The sequence below is a fragment of the Neofelis nebulosa genome, chromosome 5 (genome assembly GCF_028018385.1).
Source record: "Neofelis nebulosa isolate mNeoNeb1 chromosome 5, mNeoNeb1.pri, whole genome shotgun sequence".
Lineage (NCBI taxonomy): Eukaryota > Metazoa > Chordata > Mammalia > Carnivora > Felidae > Neofelis > Neofelis nebulosa.
In genome coordinates this window covers 7,245,029-7,253,101 of record NC_080786.1, presented here as the reverse complement: position 1 = coordinate 7,253,101, position 8,073 = coordinate 7,245,029, and the positions used below count along the sequence as shown (strand labels likewise).

Here is an 8,073-nt window from a genome sequence, read left to right as displayed (position 1 = left end):
CATGTCATTTGTGAAGAGTGAAAATTTGACTTCTTCCTTGCTTCTGGTTCCATTTTAAAACCCTTGGAGACAGGGGCGCCTGGATGGCTCAGTCGGTTGAGTGTCGGACTTAGGCCCAGGTCATGATCTTGTGCTTCGTGGGTTCAAGCCCTGTGTCAGGCTCTGTGCTGACAGCTCAGGGCCTGGAACCTGCCTCAGATTCTGTGTCTCCCTCTCTCTCTGCCCCTCCCCCACTCTGTCTCTCTGTCTCCCCCAAATAAATAAGCATTAAAAAAAAAAATTCTTCAAAACCCTTGGACACAAATGACCTCATTTTACCTCACCCTTTCACATATAAGCAAATTCACCAGGACCAAAAGCTCTAGATCAGTGTTATCCAAACAGTAATATAATGCAAGCGATGTAGAGAATTTAAAATTTTCTGGGTAGCAAGTTTAAAAGCAAAGAGAAACAGCTAAAATTAATTTTTATAAATATTTTTTAAGCCAAATGCCTCCAAAATAGTATCATTTTAGCATGTAGCTAACATAAAATGATTACCTACATATTAAATGTAATACATTCTACGTATTATATTACATTGTATTATATAAAATATAACATGTTCTATTATATTATACATTATACATATATTATATTATACATTGTATTATACTGTATATATTGCGTATTACCTATCATTACGTTCTTCTTCATACTTAGTCTTCAAAAAAATCTGGTAAATATTTTACATTGATTTCACACTGAGACTAGCCAAATTTCAAGTACTTGGTGGCTCACACGTGGCCAGTGACCAGTATATTGGACAATGCTGCTCTGACGTGGTAATACTAAAACCATGACTTCTGGGACACCCTGGTCCATCAGCACCGGCCTTGGTCCCCTGCTGGAGGTGCTCCCGAACCAGACTCGGGGAGGCAGCCAGCACGTATAGCAACTGGTGTGGAATTACAGGGAATTTCCTCCCCTTGGGACCCACAGCCAGGCCCGGAGAGCTGCCTGGAACTCAGCCCCCTCTTGCAGGCACCCCTCCCCAGGGGCCCCGAGTCTGCCCTCATTAATCTTTCCAACTTGTTTTTTCTCCCCCAAGAACTGGCTATCACTGTTTTGGTTTTTGTTGGTTTTCTCTCTGAGCTTTCATGTGTATTGTTCCCTACAGCCATTAGGACGGGACAGCAGAGGCAGCTAGCGTGAGGGGGTAGAAAGAACAGTATCCAGGGTGTCAGAGAAGATAGGCCCCAGGCCCTGCCCATCTTTTACCAGACGTTGGTAAATAGTGATTATTATGACGCTTTACCTGTTATTATCTGTGAGGCCTACAAGAAATGACAAATGTGAAAACACATTGTAAACCTGGGACGCCCTTTCGAGAGCCTGGAAACAGCTCCTCGGTTCCACTGCCTCGTCCAGGGTCTGACTCTAAAAAGCCATTAAAGTTCACAGTTGGGACGGGGAGTCTGTGCGATCCCGGTAGCTCTGGCCCCTGGACGAAGCCGGAAGCCCGAGCTTCAGCACCCGTTTCCTAAGCAAACTCTGACCTCAGTTCTGTTTTCTCATTTCTGTGATGGGCTAAGAACACCCAGCTCGCAGGTCCACAGGCTGAGGCTCCAATGAGCCCCTGACTGTGGCGTGCCTGGCAGATGGCCTGACTGAGGCCGGGAGCCCTTGTGGCCATGGCGGGGGAGGGGGGGGGGGGGGGCGACCTTGCTGCCCTCAGTGGTCTCAGCCCAGGCCTTGGCCGGCGGTTCAGGTGACAGCCACTAGGGGGAGCCCCGAGCCTTCCGTTCAGAAAACGCTTCCACCTGCCATTCCCTGTTGTGCCAGGCCTGGCTGCTCTCCCAGGACCTGGAGGAAGGAGCCGTGGTTGCCCCCCCTGAGCGTGCCTGGAAGGCATCTGCTCTGAGTTCCGTAACCCGAAGAGAAACAGCCGGACACTGCTTGCAGGTAAATTTCTGACCGGGGTGGACTCCCTGCCCACCCACCGACTACCGGCCAAGCAGCCCCGAGTTACTCTTCTCGCCTCCTCACCTGAAAGGGGGCTGGTGCCTGTGGGCCTGCTTTGTGAACCGTGGTCTTAGCGAACATGCACGTCTTGGGGGGGCCTGTTCACTGTTCCCATCCGTGGGCTGTATGTGCTGTGTGGGATTCCCTCGTAGAAGGAAAGAGCGAAAACTCTGCTGTCAGCAGCCGCACCATGAAGTCCCCGCCTGAACGTCACAGATGCTCGGACAAGTGCACGCCGTAACCGCAAAATTACTAAAACACCCCTCGTCCCTGACCAACGTCAGTAATTGCTGCCTCTTGACCAGTGGAGACTCTACCCAACTCCAATCCACTCCCCCCGCCCCCCGCCATCTCCCAGGTACAATTTACTGAGATACCCAGCTACTGAATGATTCTGCTTCCTCACGGCATCTGTCCAGAACTGACGTGTCTCCCGTACCCCTCCTGACACTCCTCCACGCAAGCCTGGATCCTATATGTCCTTCCCAGTCCCCCTCACAGAGGTGCTGCCCGGTTCCTCTGGCCTGTGCCCTCCCTCGCCGTGGCGGGCCACACGAACCTAGTTTTGACCACGGCTGTTTCTAATGATCTTCAGTCTGTAAACTTGGAGAAAGAATCCCCTTCTGATTCACTGACATCAGCCCTGAGGTATTTGTTGGCTAGTGCTGCCATAACAAAATACCAGAGACCAAGTGGCTTGAACAACAGCATTTATTTCTTGCGGTTCTGCAGGTCAGAAGCCCAAGATCAAGGTGTCGGCGCGGCTGGTTTCTCCTGAGGCCTCTGTCTTCAGGTTGTAGAGGGCCGTCATCTTGCTGTGTCCTTATGTGGCCTTTCCTCTGTGCACATGCATGTCTCGGGTATCTCTTCCTCTCCTTGTATGGATGCCAGTCCTATTGGATCTGGGCCCCACTCCTGTGACTTAATTTAACCTCAATTACCTCCTTAAAGATTATATCTCCAAACACACTCACTTTACAAGTTGGGGCTTTTACATGGATTGGAGGGGGCGGGGCACACAAACATTCAGTCCATGACACTTGGATTGTAATTTTTCTCTAAGCACAGTACAAAGGTCATTTGGGGGAGGACCAGGAGAAGACTGCCTGAGAGTCTGAAGCAGAGACGTCACTGTCCCTCAGCAATCCTTGCCAAAGGAACAGCATGGGATTGACAGGACTTCTAAGGGGACAGACAGCTGCACACCGACAAAGTCCCGGAGACTCCGGGAGAAGGGGGCCACGTTGAAACGACTCCCCACGCATGAGGCCTTTAACCCTCTTGACCTTCTATACGGCTTGGTCCTTCTCCCGGCATGTCCTCCCTGGGTGAACGCGTCCACCCAGACCCCTTAGGAAGAGAGGGCTCCTTCCTCCATTGGCCCCAACGTGCAGATTCATATTCCTCATGACCTTGTTTGGGGCCCTCTTGCTTTGAATAGTCACTCATCATTTCCAGGCCCCACGCAAGGTACTTGATGTGCTCTGTTGCTAATTCTCCTACCACCCTGCCACGCGGGGTTTATTGTCTTGATTTTCAGAGTAGGGCAAGCCCGGCTCGGAGAAGTAACTTGACCGAGGCCGCACGGCTTGAGAGCGGCGGGCTCGCGATTGGAACCGGCACAACGTGACTCCCAATAACGGCAGGTCTGCAGGTTGCTCACAAAACTGTACTCCAAAGGCTTACCAGCGTCCCCGGCACCTACCACTCACTCCTTGCTTCCTGGGAAACGCGGCCGCCACAGGCGTTCTGTGCAGCAAAGCCATGAGCTCTGGAAGAGTCCCACAGACAAAAGTCGTCTGAGCGGCCGGGCCACGTCCACTGATGGCCTGATGCTCCTGACCCTGGGGAGTGCTGCAGGGAGGCGGAGACACCGGGGTGGGTGGGTGGGGGGGGGAGGAAGACAGGGCTGGGTGGACAGAGGCAAGGCAGATCGCTTCTGTCTCCTGATACCTGCCTGTTACCTCACGCTCCCCGAGCTGTCTCTTTTTGCAACGGCAAGGAGTGCAAGGCCGAGACCATGGAGGGGCTCCGGCAGAAACCCTGCCCTGTTCCTCTTTGTGTCGCAAGCAAGCAGCCCCGAGCACAGGGCAGGGCATCGATAAACACCTGATGAGCGAACGCGTGACCAGAATCAGAGATGTTGCCCGGCCTAACGGACAAAAGCCTAACGCAGAACCCCGGTTACCAGCAACTGCTTAATAGTGAACGTGCAAATGATTACTTTGGTTCGGAATAAAGGGGCGCTTTGGCTTTAGTTTGCAATGAGCCTTTAGGACCTCTGTCTCCATCTACTGGGATTTAAAAAAAATTTCAATCCCTGGGGAGCCTGGGTGGCTCAGTCGGTTAAGCATCCGACTGCAGCTCGGGTCACGATCTCACAGCTCATGAGTTCGGGTCCCACGTCAGGCTCTGTACTGACGGTTTGGAGCTCAGAGCCCGGAGTCTGTGTCTCCCTCACTCTCTGCCCCTCCCGCACTCGCGCTCTGTCTCCTCCCTCTCTCTCAAAAATAAGTATTTTTAAAAATTAAAAAAAAGGGGCGCCTGGGTGGCTCAGTCGGTTGAGCGGCCGACTTCGGCTCAGGTCATGATCTCACGGTCCGTGAGTTCGAGCCCCGCGTCAGGCTCTGTGCTGACAGCTCAGAGCCTGGAGCCTGTTTCAGATTCTGTGTCTCCCTCTCTCTGACCCTCCCCCGTTCATGCTCTGTCTCTCTCTGTCTCAAAAATAAATAAACGTTAAAAAAAGTTAAAAAAAAAAAAAAATTTAAAAAAAAAACACTTTAAAAAAAGAAAAACTTTCAATCCAAATGAGACTCCTGGAGAACGACAGACGCATTTTCTTTTTAAAGACATTTCCAGTGTGTTTTTCAGCTTTATTGAGATATAATTGACGTGCAAGACGATATCAATCTCCAGTGTACGATGTGATGATTGGATACACATATGTCTCACATAATTACCATTTTGTTGTTGTGATGATGAAACATTAGCAACTTTCAAGTACAGGATACAGTATTGTTAACTGCTGTCACTATGCTGTGGATGAATTCATCTTTTTTTTTTTTAATGTTTATTTATTTTTGAGAGAGAGAGAGAGAAGGAGTGCCAGCAAGGGAGGGACAGAGCGAGAGGGAGACACAGAATGCGAAGCAGGCTCCAGGCTCTGAGCTGCCAGCACGGAGCCCCACACACGGCTCGAACTCACAGACCATGAGATCATGACCAGATCAAGGGCCGGGTGCTTCACCGACTGAGCCACCCAGGCGCCCCGCAGAAGAAATTTTAAGTCAATTTTCCATTTAAGCCATTCAAGATATTTGAAAGGGATGCCTCCTCGTGCCCAATTCAGATTTGAGGATACTCCAAATTTGTCGGAGGTGCATGAGCTCACGGTACTGAAGCAGCCTGCGGTCTATTCGCTAAGCAGAATGCTGGAGCCTCTAGAGGAAGCCTGGCGTCGGCGCGTGGCTCTTTTTAAACCGAGGTGTTCCCGCAGGTTCCACCTCCAAGAAGCGTACCAACTCCGTAAAATGACTCAGCACTACTCCCTGGACACCAAGCATGCCCTTCTTGCCAACTGTCGCTTGAGGACCTATCAACACATCTACAGGATAGTAAACAGTCAGACAAATGTCCTCTACCCAAACCTTCGTTACCTGTAAGCGTGGCTAGAAACGTAACTGGAATTTGCTCAGGATTGATTGTTGGGGTGGCTGGTCCAAGCAGAAGTAAATATTGATATTCTGGTTTAGAACTGAGATTAGAAGCTGGCTCTGAGTAAAATACAGATCGATCTATTATAAAAAGGTTTTGTGTTCTGTTTCGTTTTGGGGTGTTTTTTTTTTGCCATAAGAGGGGCAAAGTCTGTAAAAGTACCTACGAAGAAAACTTCTCACTGTAATAAGAGGTTCGTCGTGCAGAAACTCTCCAGTCTGCTTTGCCCGTGTTCACCTGCAGCCACAGCTACAAGTTCACACTGTCCAAGTTTGCAGTGAAGGGTGGGCCAACAGCCGCTCATCTCAGATACTCTGCGTGCTGAGAAAGTAGACGGTCAAATGTTTCTTTCCCAGCCTTTGCTAACTTTGTACCTTATAATGTACTTTTGAGACAAGCGTCAGTCACTTCAGATGACATTCTTGGTCCTGAAGGATTAAAAAGTGTACCTGAGGGGCCCCAATTCTTGGTTCAAGTGCATCCAATGGAGGACGTTCATCAGGAGGCAACCTGGTCCAATCGTATATGAAACAGTAACCGCTACAGCCCTCGAAGCACAATATGACCCTGTCAGACCCTGGCGTGAGCTTCTTAGGGTCAAGGGGACCTGATGCAGGTGCACAAGTTAGGACCAGGCACGCTGGATTTGCTTCTCTACATTTGTACTTCACTATGAAGTTTTGTCTATGTTCCCAACGATAGCGTTCAAATTAAAGAAGATTTTCTTAGAAATATGAGCCTGTCTGCCACTAGTCTAGTCACTGAGGCCACACGTGAGGTTACCCTGCAGGTGAGCATATACAGGGCAACTGGCTGGCCTGACAGCTTCTTTTCTTTGTTTTCTTGTTTTTTTTTTTAATATTTATGTATTTATTTTTGAGGGAGAGAGAGAGAGAGCAAGCAAGGGTCAGGGAGAGAGAATCCCCAGCAGAGAGAGAATCCGCACTGTCAGCGCACAGCCGGCCGCGGAGCTCGAACTCACAAACCGTGAGATCATGACCAGATCCAGAGTCGGGTGCTTAACCGACTGAGCCACCCAGGCGCCCCGCCGACAGCTTGTTGTCAACAGCTGATCAACGAGAGGGACCCAAGAGCTCTATTTTATCGCTCCTGGGTATTGAGCACTACATCTTCTCTATAGCAGCAATAGAAGAACTCCTTTAAGGGTGTTGCTCGTAAAAGACAACTATTATTTTATTTTGTCCTAACACAGACCCTCCAGAGCCTCAGAGAGCGATAGAAAGACATTCTAGGAAGTCATCTGAATTACTTATGCAGTTCAAAGGGCTAAGATGGAAATATTTCTGTAACTCAAGGTTGCAGCTAATTTGTTCATTTTCCACTGAGTTGTACGTGATTGGGAACACACACCGTGTTTGGGGGGAGGAGAGTGGAATGTTTCACTATTTCAAAGAAAATAGTTTAATGGTGCCTAAAAATATTGTGTCCAAAATTACTCCTGGAGATCTTTGCCGGGTCCTGTTACCTTTGTACCAAAGAGGAATGCTTTTTATCCCTGTTGAGCAGAAATTATGAAATAAGCTAGGAAATTGCAACCGGTAGTGTTAAAATGTAAACATTAGGGCAGAGGGGAGAAGTAAGAACAAGTAAATAGCATTTGTGTTGTCTAGGTTGACTCCTTTCCAACTTCCCAATTTTCTGTGTCTGATCTTCTCTTCAGAGAAGAGGAACGAGTGAGGGACTTCTGCCTCTGGGTCTTTTGGCGGGTTGGGGTTGAGTTGTTGGTGGCGAGGCTCCTGGCTCGTTCCGAAACAGGCCCAGTCTTTCACCAGTTCTGTGCCGTCTCCATTAGCCAAATCACCCTCTCTCTCTTCTGCTGTCCACTCCCTCCGCGACCTTCTCCCTGCCTGCATTCAGAATCAGGAAGTTCAAGTCCTGCCCCGGCCCTTTTCCAGCTGCTGGCTGTGGCCCCCTTGCTCCTGTCTCTTCATTTCATCATCTGAAAATGGAAATAACAGTACCTAACGTGAAGGGGAAGATCAAAAGGAGACCTTACAGGCCACGTACCTGGCACGGAGAAGCACGTGGCCCACGTCTGTTCCTTCCCTCCTACTCCGGCAGCTCCCCCTCCCCTCCACTCCACCGCTGCTTTATTTTTCTGAAGATGTCATTTCCATCCTGTTGCCTAACCCAGGCTTTAAGCATGAGACTCAGCTCCGTGGTCTGATTAAGAGCAGAGACAATGGTTTCTCAACCTTGATCATTCCCCACGTGGGTCTTCTTAAACATCTTATTCTCTTTTAAAAAAAAATTTTTTTTTTTTTTATTTGAGAGAAAGAGAAAGAGACAGGAGCAAGTGGGGGAGAGGGGCAGAGGGAGAAAGAGAGAATCGCC

General features: G+C 49.5%; 1 long non-coding RNA gene across 1 annotated transcript; it reads right to left on the bottom strand.

The window, feature by feature from the left end:
- Positions 1-4,759: 4,759 nt before the first annotated feature.
- Positions 4,760-7,998, bottom strand: LOC131511626 (uncharacterized). Its single transcript, XR_009261627.1, has 2 exons — positions 7,747-7,998; positions 4,760-5,608 (listed from the first exon to the last, which is right to left on the bottom strand). It is a non-coding gene; the product is annotated as an uncharacterized LOC131511626 (long non-coding RNA).
- Between the last annotated feature and the right edge of the window lie 75 nt (positions 7,999-8,073).